This window comes from Balaenoptera acutorostrata, chromosome 2 (genome assembly GCF_949987535.1).
Source record: "Balaenoptera acutorostrata chromosome 2, mBalAcu1.1, whole genome shotgun sequence".
Taxonomy (NCBI): domain Eukaryota; kingdom Metazoa; phylum Chordata; class Mammalia; order Artiodactyla; family Balaenopteridae; genus Balaenoptera; species Balaenoptera acutorostrata.
In genome coordinates, this window is record NC_080065.1 from 87,672,374 (window position 1) to 87,689,551 (window position 17,178).

Consider the following 17,178-nt stretch of genomic DNA (forward strand, 5'->3'; position numbering starts at 1 on the left):
CTGATGCTATACCACACCCTTCATTAACTTCTCACTCACCCACACGTCCAGAGACCTTCTCTCCCCACCCTCAATTCCTACGCCACTTAGTCTTTTCCTATAGCACGTCTCGATTTCTATTTTGCATTAAAAATCCTACCTTCTTGGTTCAGAGCTTTTTTGAAGGCAAGGATTGGTGCCTAATCACACTAGTAGTCCTCAGAGATTTTAAAACAGTGTCTTGGACATATTAGCTATTCAATAAATATTTTGTCCATGAATTGAAATACAATTAAGTTGCTATCAGCATGTTTCCCTGTTTGTCCTATAAAGAAACATGCATTTGAATACACAATGTTCCACAAATAGAGACAGTATATTGTTTGCCTAAGAGGTTTCAGACTTAGGGCTCTCTTTAAAATTGGAGTCCAAATTCTCTTAAAGAGATATGGCATTCTTCTAAACACTGTTGACCCATTTTTTTGTCATTGTCTCCCTCTCCCCCATTCTATCCCACCCATCACCCTAAAGTAGCAGTACTTACACAGCAGTTCTGAGTTGACTCACTGGATTGACCAATGATCTCCATTCCCTCAGGGTGACACACTGAATAATGATCATAAGTTGCTGAATGCTTAGAGTTTGTAGGCTACCCTCTTAGAATGCCTTCACACTTCTACCCTCAGACTGGGTTGTACGCTTACAGACTGTCAACTGCATTAATTCCCCACAAAGCTATATTATTATTATTAATTTTGCTCATTTCACTGTAGTGTGTTAAATTGTAACCCAGCTACATTATTTTTATTCCTCTGACTATCCGTCCAATTAGCTTAAAATAGATGAATCTGGCAACTTTTGGGGAAGCTAGATGTGAACTGTGGCAGTAGTGAGCTTTTTTAGAAAATATAGAGATCTAAGGTAAATGAGGAGAAGATGCTTCTGTTCTTTGGAAATTCTGCTAGGAAAACACTTGGCAGAAACATGAAAAACCAAACTTCTCATACATAAGAAAAAGATAATTTATTGACTCATGCTGTGAATTTGCTGTTCCCTTCCCTACTTCCAGTTCCAAGAATCTGTCAGATTGCTATTGAAGAAGCATTCCCCCACCCAAAGTGAAACTAGTAAGATAAAAAAATAATCAGTTACCTTTTCATTTCTTGGTTTGAGGTTGCGCAGAGGTAGAAAGTTCTATTTCCGGACTGAGGCACACAGTTAAACACAAATGGTTTTCCCAAGCTGCTATCAATGCCAATTTCTGCACCTTCTAATTTTATTACCTCTAGAGGTGGGCATTTTCCTTCATCCTGTAATTGATAAGAAGAGGTTCAGAATGGGCACTGCAACTAAGCAGATAAGGGAGAAAATGAGGGAGGAAAGGAGGACTAAAGTTATTTTTCTGAATTGATTGTTTGTTTTGTTCTGAAATGAAAATAAAGCCAAAATGAGTTTTTGTAGATTATGCTCTCTATGATACATTACATCAAACTCCAAATTTTCCACATCCCTTTTGAATAGCCTCTATTAATATGCATTTATTTCTGTCAACTTGGGAGAGTATCATTAATCATTCATGCCCATTTTTCCCATCAGAGAAAAGAACATCAAAAGAAATTGATGTACAAAATATATGTGTTTGGTAGTGGCATGAGATCTCTAGTTAGTGGCTGTAATTAACATGATTCCATACTTATTGTGTGTCAGGCCCTCTTCTAATTTCTTTACATCTATTAATTGATTTATCTTCACAAATGCTTATGAGGTAGTTACTTTTATTATCTTTTTTTTTTTTTTTACAAGTCAGGAAACTGCAGCATAGAGAGAATAAAGAACACTTTTCTATAAATGACAGTAGTTTGAAACATGTATGTAAAACTAAAATCAGTTTATAGGTAAATTTTTGCTATTTGTATTTATTTTACAATTATATGTCAAAATATCCTGTCCATTATTCATGTCTTTTCTACAAACAGCTGTAATGAGGTAAAATTTACATACCATAAAGTCACTTATTGTACGTGTACAACTTAGTGACTTTTAGTGCATTACAGAGTTGTGAAACCATTCCTACGATCTAGTTTTAGAACTCTTCCATCAACCTCCAAATTTCCTTTGAGTCTGTTTGCAATCAATTGCCACCCTTGCCCCTCCAATTACAGGCAATCACAAATCTATTTTCTGTCCCTATAAAGTTGCCATTTCTAGACATTTTTTATAAGTAGAATCATACACTATAAGGTCTTCTTTCATTTAGTTTAATGTTCTCAAGTTTCCTCCATGTTGTAGTTCTTATTAGTATGTCATTCCTTTTTATTGCTGAGCTATATTCTACTATATACATATGCCTTATTTAGTTTATCCATTCACAATTTGATGGAGAGTTTTCTTTCCAGTTTTGGGCTATTTCAAATAATGCTGCTATGAAAATTTGTGTACAGGTCTTTGTGTGGACATATGTTTTCATTCTCTTTGGTAGATTACTAAGAGTGAAATTGCTGGGCCGTATGGTAAGTCTAACTTTGTAAGAAACTGCCAAACTGTTTTCCAAAGTGGCTGTACCATTTTACATTTCCACCAGCAGTGTATGAATGTTCCAGATTTTCCACACCCTCACCAATACTCTGTATTGCTTGTCTTTTTGATAATAGCCATCCTACTGGGTGTATAGTGGTATCTCCTTGTGGTTTTAAGTTGCATATTTCTAATGACTGTTGATGCGGAACACCAACTAGCCCAGAGGTTCTTAATCAATTTTAGGTGATGACTTCCTTTGAGATGCTGATGAAAACTTATGGACGCCCCCCCCCTCCACCAAAATACATAAATGTGTATGTGTGAATTTATACACATATACAAAAAATTTCTTGCAACTCACAGGTGGATATATACAAATACATGCTCCACTAAAAGTAATATCTCATAGTTGTATGGCACTTTATAAAACATTTTCGTGGACCCTGTCTGTTTTACTCTTCACAACTACTCTGTAAAGCAGGAAGCTAATGTTATCCCCATTTTCTAGAAGAAGAAACTGAGTTTCAATAAGATGACCCAAGGTTACACAGACAGAAACAGAACTTAAGCACTGGTTTTCTGGCTCTGTCTTCCACACTACATCTCTCACATGTCTGGCTTATTGGGCCATGGCTGTTATTAGAGTCAGCAGTTGAAAGCTGTAGTATTTACGTTTTAGGAGACAGAATATTTCCTGAAGCCATGAGCTTTCCTGGAATATAGACAGAGATCTAAAATTTTGCTCTGTTTTAGTAAATATAAAGAAGGTAGCACATCTTATAATAATTGCATATGGCCAATAATAATGACATCAGAAACCAGAAGAATATATTTTCATTTGCTTTAATAAGGATAAAGAATTTGCATGCCTATAAAGAGTAGCTAATTATTTATATTATCTTTCAGGAGCATCTTAAACTGCAAAAAGAAATGGGGAAACATAAATAAAGCCTGGAGATTTTATTCTATTAATAAGTGACAGATGTGTTCATTTGCTAAGAGCAAGTACTCAGTGGGTCTGCTTTCCTTTGGACCCATTAGGCAGAGAAGATGCTATAATATGTTTGTCTCTCTGTATCAGCACTATTAGGTAATTCTGAAACTACCAGTATTCTCCCTCATCCTTTGCTGTGGGACAGTGCAAAGGAATACACTCCTATGACATATGACACACAACCAAGGATAGTATCTGAAGTCACTTGTGAGTCTCTTTGCCTCTGCTCAAGTTTCATCTGTGTGAGGAGAATGAATGGTGAATGGAGTAGATCAAAAATGAGGGCTACTATTTTCTTACGTGGTCTCCATCATGGCCCAGATTCCATTTTTACTAATCTAAGCTGCTGCCTCATTGCCCGTGATTACGAGCCCACTGTGGCCCTGGGAGCAGCTGCAGTAAAACCATGGACACAGAGCCTGTGTAGCAGGTGCAGGTGCTCTTGCAGCTGTGCTTATTCATCTTACTCTTTTTCTCTTGGTTTCACCAGCCCAAGTACCTTTAAGCTCCACCCTCGTGGAGATACAAGGGTTGGAAAAGGTTCTCCATTCAGTCTAATCCTAATGCTGCTTGGACTGTCGTTCTATATTCCCCAATCAAATGTTTTCTAGAGATAAAGGAGAACTGAAATCTCTTTTCTATCTTATTGCCATGCCCTGGGGTCTTTAACTCACCCCTTAAGCAAAACTCAATCCTTCAGTTTGGCAATAATTCTTAAATAGGTTCTGTCTGATTCTTTCCCTCGAGCTCTGTCAGAAGTCTCACTTAAGTCAGGACTAGAAACAATGAAGATTTCTTTAAGACTTTGGCTTCCCTGCAACTTTATATTCTTCTTTCCAAGGCATGGAAAGGTTCTAGCTCCATTTTTCTATTCCTGAGACAAATCATGAAGCAGATATCCAGCTGCTTCATGTGTGCAGGATTGATTAAAATAGCTGGGATGCTGAAGGGATTTACCAAGGAATTGTTTAGTGAGGTCCAGAAGCTATCGATTGAGAATAAAAGAACTTGGGCTGTTTATGCCATATGGCCTTAGATAATGTTGACATTGTCAATCATGGAAATAAGATTTCTACAGCAATAATCCCAAAGGTCAGAGTGCTCAGAAGAGGGAAATAGTAAATAATAATAATGACAAAAACCCAACCCAGAGTGAATTCACTTCTAAATTCAATTATTTCTACAAAGAAAAATACAGACAAGGGCATTTGTGTCTGTCTGCAACTTGGGCTCTCTGGTAAAATAAAATTACCTACAGATATTTCTGGGTTATTTGTGTTGGTCAGAATTTTGGTTTGAACATGTTAGAAATTTTTTATTGTTGTTGCTAGGCCTCTTTGTCTAAGTGAAGAGAAAAGGTTGGGACATTATACCAACATGGTTCATTTTATCTGAAGGCACAGCCATGAAAATCCACAAACTAAGGAGGAGGAAAAAGGCATCTTTAGCCATGAAAAAGAGCTGATTCTTGGTCGGGAAAACAGAGCCAAGATAAATTTAGAGGGAAAGAAAGCATGTCCTAAAGCAATGCACCACATGAAAGGGTGCATGAAATACACATCTCAAGTGCTGTATTTAAAGCTAGCAGATTGAAGCAAAATTGAAGATGGAGAGTCTCTCGGAGTCTTATTAATGATTCTGAGAACGCTTTATCTCTAGGCAGCAGTTTGGAGGCATGCCCTGCCCACTGGTGACTGAAAACCATCAATCTTTGATAGCTATGAGATGATGGCCTCTGTTCACTTGCTACCTGATAAGATCAGGAGAGCAGCAAACCCTGCAAAGGCAAGAGGGAAAGATGTTAGAGTGCTTTCACTGTAGCGATCTTTGCTATCTTTGTCCTGGGATTAAATAGAAGTCTTGACTCTATCTAAAGGCTCAAGCCCCTCACTACACAACTCAAGATTATTATATACATACATATATGCATGTGTGTATTTGTTTATTTATTTATGTTTTCCTCTTTCCCTCCGGGCAGGCAAGGAAGGATGGATGAAGAACAGAGCAGAAAGTAAAGCAAGCATGTAGGTCAGGCCCTTGTTTGTAAGTGGTACTGGGTGCCTTGTCAAAGCTTTGTGAATTTACTATTTCTCTTTTTGCTTTTATCAAGAACTTGAGGTGATGACAATTTCATTGCACCCCACAGTTGCAGCAACTCTCTAGTCTGGATAAAAGTATGGTTACTGTTCTTTCCCTGCTCTTATAATGCAGCCTAGCTTATTTGTGACATCACCAGAGGTAACTGGCTCCAAACTCAGAATTTTGTGCTTTTCTTTTCAGTTTGCCTGGAGTGGTGAACCATTTTTTTCGGAGTGATAAATAAATGCTGGCAACACCATGTTGTTTCCTGGCACTAGGGAGACTGGGCTCCAGGAAACATGGGCGGCTTTGGGGGCTGAGGGAGTTCATCTCCACCAACACATTATGCTGCACCCAGACAGACAGCCTTCCTGCTGGAAAGCTAGCCAAGTGGAGGGATGCTAATGATGTTGGGGTCCTGGCTGCCTGGGCTTGACAGACTTGAATACACTTCTGGCCTCAATCACATGTCTCATTTGTCAACATTTTACTTGGCTCCTAAACTATCCCTTAGAATATAACAACTACAGCTCCATAGTTTTATTACAACAGAAAAACTATGAAGTAGTGAATCTGAGTAGTCATGACACTGTTCAAAATTGTCAAAAAGTTGCCAGGTTAACTGTAAAATCAAGACATTCTACACCTTACGCTCTGCAATTGATTGTTTGTCCTACGAGGTTTCTCTCTGAACTCAGTGTGCTGTTTTGTAGATGGATTCTAGAGCCAGACCAGCTGGGTTTGAATCCTCACTGTACCACTTATTAGGTCACTTATGTGACCTTGGTCAAGTTACTTAACCTCTCTGGCCCTCAGTTTCCTCATCTGTAAAATAGGGTTGTTATAAGGATTGTGTTAATATATATGTAGTGTTCAGAACACTGCCAGGCACTTTGTAGCTTTCATTATTATGTAGAATTTGATGAAAGTGAAGAGTAAGAACCTAAAAAATTAGTCAACCAAGAAGCTTTAATATGGATGACAGGGTAACTTTATTTAAAGTAAGTTCCTATATATGTCTTTTCTTTCCTCCAAGAATTACATACTGCATGAACAAGGGGAAAGACTTACTTTCTCAGAATCTGTGAGAATCTGTGTCCTCGTCTGTAAAATGGGGGTAAGAGTACCTTTCTCTGTGAGGTGCATAACAGCTGTTCAATGAAGGTTCGTTCTTTCCCACATCTGGGATCCACTTTCAGTTTAAGTACAAATGAAGCATCACTGTTATATCCCTAGGACTCAGGGAAGCTGTGCAAGAAAAGCCCCCGCTCCAGAACCACTGGTGGTATTACTGGGAGGAGGGAGCGGGCAGAGAGGGAGAGAGCCTGGGCGACTTCACTGTCCTATCTTGGAAGAGAGTTGTGATGATCTGAGTGGTTGGCTCCTGTGCCTGGATTCTTGTCATTTAGGTGACAAAGTTCATTGAATGTTCTCTGGCCCTTACTCAGGGATTTGGAGGACTCAGTCCCTGCTTCTGGTTACACTTGGTCTGGGAATCTCCCATAGCCCACAGGTAGAGGCTGACTGCTGCCAAGAGCCAGGCCCTTACTTCTGAACCTCCCCCACTCTGGGATCACATCCTGAGAGGCTGCTTTGGGGACCTTTGCCAAACCCTGCCCCTCCTGGATTAAGGTTCTACCTTTTAAAGGATTTCTCTCTCTTTACCACCCACGCTCCCTCCCTCCCTTCCACCAGTTTACTGAGTGTGTCTGTACCTTCTGTCGGACGTTGTGCTAGGCACTAAGGACCTACATGGGCTTTAACCTTAGGTGGATTTCCTAGTCTTGAGCCTCTCTCATTCTTGACAATTCCTTAGCCCCTTTCTGGCCATGTTCTTAGACTCTGGAATTTTCCAAACCCAGCTTGTCCATTATTACTCATGATCCTTTGCCTTCAAAGTATCTTACCCAACCCCTCTATTTCCTTCCTACTGACATCACTTCGGTCCAAGGCCTTGGTATCTCATGCCTATGTCACTACAGCAGCCTCCTGGCTGAGCTTCTCTGTCGCCAGTACAATCTTGACAATGTAATCCAAACTGCCTGATATCACCCCCGAAGGTCTGCTTCCATTGTGCTGCCCATGGTGACAGTTGCCAATTTATTGCCTCTTAGCTCCTAACGTATCCTTCACTGCCTGATTCCTGAAAATGGATCTTGAACCTTTAAATACTTTCCTCTGCTAGCTGGCATGAAGTTCAACTCCGCCAGTACAGAGCACTGGAGAGATATCACAGGAAGAAGGGTTTTTCTTCCTGGTTCCTGTGGATAGTTCCAAAGGAACTAGAGAGTGCTTTATTTTTCTCCACTACTCAGCCCTCGAGATTTCTGCCAGTGCTAAGAGCTTTCAGGATGCAACCTCCCCAGGGGTCCTCCGCTCCCAGTTTGGACAGCAGTGGCACAGTGGGGAGCCCCAGACAATGAAACCTGTGCTTTAGCCCACGTTTCTGCCTGCACACCTTCGCCTCAGCCCTATGGGGCTGGACATGTAGGGAACTCTGGACCCCTTGGCCTGAGGTACCCGAAAGTACCTTAGGTTCTTACACAGGAAGGCCTCTCCAGACCCCAGTTCCAGCAGCACACACGGTAGCACCCCAGCACTATCTGTGTACCCAGGTCCCTCTGTGTGCCCAAGCGTCAGCTTCAGCTCACCAACAGTATGGACGTGTGTTTCTGTGGATATTCCAGTGCAGACACCAGGGAGCAGTACCCTGACTGTGTGATTTACATCTCCTGAATGGACCCAGATTGATAGACTCATGAACACACCAAAATATCCAATCAGGGTTCTCCTGCTGATTCCCAATCCCCTCTATAAACAGGCCCCAGCAATTCTATCCAATTTTGTTAGTAGTCCTCAGTGTCCCAGGAACATACCACTCATTCTTTCTCTGTCTGCACTCAACTTTCCCTCACCATTCATGCCCTCCCATCTCTTTTCCTCTCATTCATATCCTAGCCATCCTTCAAGGTCTAGCTCAAATTCCTCTTCCTTTGTGAAGTCATGTTTTTCTTCTTATAGCCATCACCATTCTTTCTCTTCTTACAAAGCATGCCTGTGCCATGTAATTGAGTGATGAATTATATAGTGCCTCTTGTGGTTCTTTTGTTTGTGGCGAATATTTATTGAGATTGAGTTCTTATCACACACCAGGAACTGTGCTGTGCACTTTTAGTCATTTGATCATCTCATCTTGAAGATTCTCCATCAGATACTCTATGTATGGGCCGATGGGCTCCGCTAAGAGTCACGATATAATTTAAAATTTTTCTTCTTTCTCTGGGGAACCAAATGAAATTAGCAAATTAGGACTATGGTCTATTGTTCTTAAGTAAGATGTCAGGTCAGAATAAGGTCAGAATAAGGTCCCCCTTTTCAGAAGATAAACAACAAGTTTATAAACAGGGGGAGAGAACATGTAACATGTGCCACATTCCTGTGAGAATTCTCTCTGTGCATCTGGAAATTATGGTGGCCTAGATTATACTAGATTAGTATATCTAGTAAATAATAGACAGGAGCCTTCCCATTGAACCTACCTCCAGTGAGATAACCTATCCTATGACCCACTGTGAAACCCCAGGGAGGTAATAAAAAGGGTCAGAATACCACCTGCTCTTTGCAATAGTTGCTTTGTTATGTCCACAGAGTTGACTGAGAGTTTCTAGCAAACCCCTTTCTGTTCAACCTCAAGAAATCTTCTGGATGGCTTAGACCTTTGATAAAGGGAAAAGAAATTTCGAGCATATTGCTGAAAAAATAGTGTACGTGATTTCTGAATGCCATTTGGTCTTGCCTGGAGTGAAAATTAAATGGTGGTAAACTGACCCTGACTCTTCACATCTAGAAAGATTTGCCTTAACACTCTTTGTTGAGTTGGGCAAGGTTGTAAAACCATCTCACTATGATGGCTATATTATCTGCATTCTACAAACAAGGAAATGGGGGCAAGTGAGGTTAAGTAATTTGACCAAGGAAATGCAGCTAATAGGTAGTAAAGCCAGGACGTGAACCATGGTTTACGTAACCACAACATGGGACTGTCTCCATGAAATGAGATGTACTTCATAAAGGCCAGATTTCCTACCTGCCGTGTTCACATTCACCTTGGGAGAACGGGGATGTTATTATCCCCATTTTATAGTTCAGGACTAAGGCTTGGAAAAGCTCCCCGAATTGCCCAGTTCCGCTCAGGCAGAAAGTTAGCAGCATTGAGGCCTGAATCCGAAGCTGGTGCTCTTCATCTGTCGTGAGATGAACTATTTCACTTGGGTGTTATGGACCAAGGTAGATACCAGCTCCATGTGAGCAGACAGTGTGTGCTTTTCACAGATAGTAGGTAAGACAGTGCTGGATCCAGAGGAAGTTCTCAGCTAAACACCAAATGATCCGGTGGACAACTGTTAAGGAGCCTGTGGTCGTGGTATCCAGCACTATAGTTTCTTCTGCAATAAGTTTCTGGTGTTCTGTTGTTTCTTCATAGCTATGACATAACCTCTCCAGAGACAAGTCTCCCTAGTTCTGTTTTCAGAAAAATTTCCCTCTCCCTGGAATGTGTGCACTTGTCAGGAAGCTTTGGCCTTCTTTCAGTTCTTGAGGCCCCACCACAGTATAAGCCTGGCTCTGGAGGACATGCTATTCAGGACAGATGACGATGATGACAATGGCCAGATCCAAAGGGAAGCTTGTCTTTAGACTGTATGAAGACGGTGCTGGGTGCTCTGAACCCTGGTGCCCTGGTCCTGCTCTGTTGCTTAAACGTCCTTCATTCACGAGCTATTACCCAGGGGTGGAAGAACGTGATAGGCTACTTATGTCCATTCAGGGAATGACCATGCAGAGTGCCTCTACAGTGTTTGCTTTTAATTCAGAAATCTCACTGATTCCTAGTCCTTCCCCCATGATGTGAGCAAAGAAAAATAACATAAGAGAAGAGGTATTCTAATCACTGACTAGAACAAAGCTTTGGGATGGTGTGTAGTTTTAATTTGTTACTCTGTTCCACATTTGCACAGAAGCAGTAGAATTGACTGGGTATTAATTTTCCCTTCATTGGAAAAACACTTAGAACTTCAATGCTAAATGGTATTTTTGTAGAAACTGTTTTAACTCTATGAGCTCTATTTTTATTCTGTTCACACAGATTTTTTTTTCTTTAGAAAAATGGAACTCTCCCAGCTTTGTAGTTTGGAGATCCTTTTCTTTGGGATCGAAGACTGTGATCTATTGGAAATACTACTGAATATAATAGCAATAAGAATGCCTACCTTTAATTTTCTGCCTGTTTTGTTCCAAGGATTATGCTAGATGGTTTATATATGTTAGTTTATTTACTTCCAGCAATATCCCTGTAAAGTCTGTGTAGATCTTTTTATGCCAATCTGAACTGTGCAAATTTGGAATAGTATTATGTAAACATCAGGCACAAAGTCAGAAATAAGGTGAATACTCTCAAATTACATTAAAAATGGAGACTTTCAACACACATGGGCCAAGAAAACCCTGTTCACTCTATTGCCATGAGGTAGTAGTACTGCTTTAGCTGGCAACTAGAAGTTCTTTGTCAAGATTAGTCTTGGATTTCATCAACTCTTGGGAATGCATTCCTTGCATAAAATGCACTTGTATTGTAATCTCAGAGAGCATAGGGCAGTGCAGTGCATTCCTTGTATATTGGGAGCAATCAGAAAATGATCATTTAGCGGATTTGAACAGGGGAGTGTGGTCAGAAACAAGCAGATCAGCCCTTCACCTTTGGAATGCGAGCCTGACCACTCTCCTTTTGCATTTCCAGCTGAGGTTGCAAGACAACTTGTGATGTCCAGCTGAATACCACTAAGTGACTTTAATTTCATTCTCCCAATCTTGCTCTTGGTTTCCTTCCCGGCACCCTCCACCCCTTCCTTTCTTCAGAAAAATAGCATATGCGTGAGGGTTTCTGGTATATAACCTTTTATTTTCAAATAATTGTAGATTCATAGGAAGTTGAAAAAAAATAATAAAGACAGGCCCTATGTACCCTTCCCTCAGTTCCCCCCAATGGTGTCGTCTTATAAAACAGTAGTAGCACATGTGGTTTTGAAGGACAGTAGCTCACTGAGTTTAAGTTCCGAGGAAAAACTCTATATTGAGGCCTTCTCCTCAGGTCTCAGCCAGAGCAGGTTTCATGGGCGTTCCACCTGTGCCTTTGCACAAAGCCCCCCAGCAGAAGGATGCAATCAGCATCTTGAAATCCTTAATGATTGTATCTTTGAATTTATGTTTTGTAAGTGAAGTTGAAGAAGCCACGGAGCATGCACCAGGGGCTGGGAGCCTCGGCTCATGTGTCAGTCCACCTCCCGGTCTCTGTGGGATGGGGTTCTGGCCTCCTCCTCCCCTGCTCCCACCCAGAGACCACTGCTGCCTTCCCCACCGCGGGGTGCTGGGCGTGGGTGCCAGGGTATCGGGTCGGGGGAAGACATCTGGTACCTGTGAGGGTCTGTACTTGTCTGGCAAGTATCCTGGTGCTTTAGGAGTTATTTTGTACTAAATAACAAATACAAAGCACCATGACAAGTCACGACAGAGACAGCTGAAGAAAGGAAAAAGCTTTTAAACTGCATTTTGAACAAAGGGCCTGACATTTTCATTTTGAACCGGGCCCCACAAATTATATGGCTAGCCCTACTTAAAACTATTTTATAGCCCAGCCTCTTACGAAAAACCAAGGCATGAATATGTATCAGGAAATAGGAAGCTTTGACTAAAGCACAGAGGACTATTTGCTTGTCAAAGGCAAAAATGGTTCCTGCTAATGCCAGAGAAATCTTCCTAAAGCACACTCTTATCAAGTCAGAGACTGCTCTAAAACCTGCAGTGCTCCGTGCTCGTAGGATACAATCCACAGCCATAGCCCGGTCCTGGGCTCTCCGTAAATATTCTACCTCATCTTATCTTTTGAATTTCAGGTTTTACTAGAGCTTGACTCAAATTCATGCTTGCTTCCAACTCAATGCAGTTCATGCTTTCCCAGTTCAGTGCCTTTTCTTATGCCATTTTATTTTTCAGAAATGTCATTTTCCTGAGTCTTTGAAGTTGAACTATCACTTGTCTCCTAAAGCTCCCATCCTGTGTCTACCTCACAGCCTTTGCACTTGTTTCCTCTGCCCATATTGTTCTTCCTCTAGGTCTTGTACAGTTACAGCCATCTCGTCATTCAGAGAGGTCACCTCTCTAGAGGGGTCTACCTGAATACCTGCTCTAAGTTAACCTTCACCCCATCCTATTCCTGTTCTGTTAATTGCATTGACCACTTTTAAAATTAACTTGGTATATTTAATTTTTTACTAGTGTAATGATCATCTCTCCCCACAAGAGTGGGTACCTCTTTTGCCTTTTTCACTCTGCATCTTCATGCCTTAAACCTTGCTTAGCATATATTTGTTGAATGAAGAAAGGGTTCTTCTCCCTCTTCCAAACACTGGAACATATTGTACATTGTATTTTGCTTACATGTTTTCTCTCCTCTTCTATGCTGTTAGCTTCTTGAGGGTAGGGAATGATTCATTCTTATCCCTCACAATGCCTAGGAGAGACCTAGGCTTCAGTAAGTCTTCATTGAATGCATATAACTGATTCACTTTGTTTTAAAGCAGAAACTAACACACCATTGTAAAGCAATTATACTTCAATAAAGATGTTAAAAAAATAAAACAATAAAAAAAATAAAAAATATAAAAAATAAATGGTGCAGAGGCAGAGCGTTTCTTTTCTCTTACGGAACAACTGGACACAGCATTAAGCCAGAGCGATCAAAACTAATTGCTGGAACGAGGAGTACATGCCATTTAGCATTCACTGCATATGTACCAAGGACAGCCTTGGGAAAGTGTGTAATCAGCTAACAGCACACAGTACCCAGAGTGACCTCTATGTTCATCATAGTGCCATTCTCTTCAGGCAATTGGTTGCCTCTGTGGCCTATGGGATGAAAAGCTTCCCAAAATAGAGACCAGGGGTGAGGTCTAGCTCTGATGGGAGGGACTCAGAGCTAGAGGGCACCTTCTTTACCAGCATCAGGACTCTGTGCTATTCTTTTAGCAAAGGACTTTGTTTTCCATTGTCAATAAAAATGGAGGTGCTCACCCACAAATTATTTGTGGGATCCAGGGGGTGTGAAGAAGGTAAGATGCAGCATTAATCTGGAGAGTGACAGGTTTGGGGCAGAAATGGGACCATTAAATCAAAATGGTGTACATAAAAAAGCAGAAGAGTGATCTGTTCTGATTGTTCTGGGCAAGGAGAACATGAGGCCTGCTGACCAGCTCAGCTAGGTTGAGATGAGCCTTCTTAAGCTCTGTGAGAAAAGTCTGGAGCTGCAAAAGACCACCAGGCACTGGAGAACAGAGCAATTATGCACAAGGCCAAGGGATTTAGAGGCCAGGCAGAAAGAGAGGATGTGCAATGTTCTAAAACTCATTTATACAACCTCCTCTTCCCTTAGCCCTCAGAAGAGATTCTCGCTGGTAAATGCTGAGCCTCAGAGCTCCCCACGGGCACTCCCACTGCTAATGGTAAAAATGAGGATGGCCTCCCTCAACTGTGCAGAACCCCTGTGATGGGGAGGCTCTGTGACGAGAGGACACGTGGTTTCATTCCTGGGGAGAATCAGGAATTCACAGAGGGTTTCTTAGAGGGGAGGGGTAGTGTGTGGCACACAAAGAAAAACATAACTATGCAAACTGTGGGATAAATGGGAATCATACTGTAGCCCCAAGACCTGTCTGCTGGGGTCAGATCCCTCCTGAGGAAGCTGAGATTGGCTCTCGGTACTGATGGAGAAAGGTGTAACTATGTGGGGTGGTGGAGCTGGGGTTGGGGAGGTGATTTTAGGGGAATCCTCCAGGCAAGGTCCTGGAAGGCTTGGTGGAGTGAAGGCTTATTTTAGTCTTCTCCCTGGCAAGGAAATACCTCTTGTGTGACAGGGCAGCACTGTTGGTCTCCTGTGGGATTTTCCCCTTCTCTGGGTCTTCAGTCCCCAAGTTGGCATTTTAGACAACTCTGCAGTGAGAGGGCTGTGGGCAGAGGCCACAGCCTGAAGTCTTGTCTACTGTATAGGAATGCCTCACTGTAACCAGCCAAGTGGGGCCCTGGCCTGCAGGCTGTATGAAGGAGTGGAGGACAGTACTCAGACATGTCTGACAAATGGTGCTGGGGTGAAAAAGCTATTTCTTTCCTTCTCTTTTCCACTATGGAGAAAATCATTCTTACTTCCTGGAAGGAGGAAATTCTGTGGAGCCTGAAATTAGACCACAGGTACACTCATCCCCTCAAAGGCTTCCACTTTGGTGCCTGCTCCTATCTTTGACCTTGCTTTTCCATTCTTTATGACAGTATAGAACCAGAGTGTGCTTTTTGACTTGTTCAGTCTGGGCTCTGAGTTGTTTCTTCTTCCACTGGCTAGATGTTTCTGGTTAGTAAGTAAATTATTTATTTGTCAAGTCAGTCACCCAGGAAAGCAGCACTTGCTTTCTAAGACTGATGGCTCTAGTGTGCCAGTAGTACCCAGGGGTTCCAGCTCCTGCCAAAACAAAGAATGGTTTAGGAGCTGAGGGCATTTGGCAAGTCCTATCAGCCCTACCTTGAAAATTTACCTCTAGTATATTTCCTCATCTCAGGTCTATGCAGCCTCCATTACTTTTGTACAGATCTACTTTGCCTGGATTGCTGTAATAGCACCTCAACTGGCCTCCCAGTCCTACCCTTGCTCCCCTCCAAACCATTTTCCATGCAGAAGCTGTATAGGCATTGCATTAGTATCTCATATCATTGTTATAAGAGTAAATGAAATAAGATATGCCAAGTATCTAGCACCAATACCTATAAGGAAAGTAAATGCTTAACACATGGGAGATCTAAAATAGTATTATTAGAAATCTTCGACTCTAAATTCTTCTTAGAAGCAGTTTTCCTTCTTTGTTTCCCTCTAGTTTAAAAGAAGCTTGAGTAAGAAACGTGAAAGAAATGCTCTTGGTCAATAGCTATATTTTCATTATCACTTCTTCCTCTCACAAATGTCCTCAAGCTCAAATTCACCAAAACAGCTTTCCCCATCAATAATGAATATTTTGTAACTCACTCAAAATCTTCTGGAAAGAGTAAAAATTTATCAGTGGTGAAATGCTGTTCTGTGGGGCAATAGCTCATTTAGGACATTGGAAGCTGAAGAATGAAACAATCTTCCAAGTGGGTTAGAGAAAATGTCCTGAGACCCAGCAGCTTTCCTTCCTCCTAAGAGTGCCTCCCTAGTGGAATATTTTTGGAAAGATACGCTTTTCCTATCCCACCAGGAGGGTTAATAAAGTATATAACTTAAGCTCTCCTGCTAACAATTTCTTTTCCAGGTAGTGCTTCATGTTGCCATGTTTAAAAGACAAATCTGTTTTAAAAAAATGTTAATATGAGTATGTCATATCCTTGCTTAAAGCCTCCAATGAGTCCTTTCGGAATGAAGCCCAAACATCTTTCACTGTTCAATAAGTCTCTCTACCATCTCATCCCAACCTACCTTTGAAAGCTCCATTTCTTGGCACTATTCCCCATTCCATTTACTACTGCCTCAACACACCCTCCAGTTCATGGAGAAGGTGCTGTTAGTCACCCTTCACTCTCATACTGGGAGTTAAGTGCAAGGACATAGGCATGTTTTTGTTCATAAGAGCACCATAAATGAAATCTGCATACTTTACAGATCAGAAGATAGTTCCTAATGTGGTTTAGATCTCATCAGCCCAAGATTTAGATTTACCAAATCTATGGGTAGTAAATATCTTTACAGGCAGCTAGGATTGTGTAGAGAGTGCCAGCAAAAACAAAGAGCTTCAAAACCTGTATTTTAAATGTCAAGTTACTGATTGATTACCAAATAGCTAGTCTGTCTCCATTTTTCAACAAGAGTCAGCAATGATATCTCAGTTTTCCTGTTTAGAAGATGTCCTAAGAGATATGCCTAAGTCCCAGATATTTATGACTCTTTCCTTTCATTTCAGTTAACTAACATTTGTAGGGCACTTACAATGTGTAGGCAGTTTCTTAAAGACAAGGACATATAGGAGTATGGAGATGGAATAAATTAATTATGACCTGGAGATACTGAGAGGGTCTTAGGAAGGAGGCTATATTTTGACATCTGTAGACACTGGAGGGTAAGAGAGGCAAGCAGAAGAAATGGTGTGAGAAGTGGTCTAGGAGTTGGAGGGGAAGGGTGTTCTGGGGAAGCAGCTAGTGGAAGGGGCTGAATGGTGCTGAGTAAGTATTGAGGAATACTATGGTCTATGGGGGGTAAGTCTGGAAGTTGGACTCCTATTGTAGAGACTCTTAATACCAGGCTGAGGAGTTTGACCTTGCTCTATGGATAATAAGGAATTGCTGAAACTTTTTTAAACAGAGAAGTGACAAAATCTCCCATTACTTATAATAAAATATAAAGAAGAGTTAGCTGCATGTTTAAGGTGCAACAAGTGTTTATATACCATCTGTGTTCCTGGAAGAACACATTTCCCAATTTCTTTTTGAGAAATTACTGTAAACTCAAAAGAGTGTGTTCCTGCACAAACATAAGAAAAAAGGAC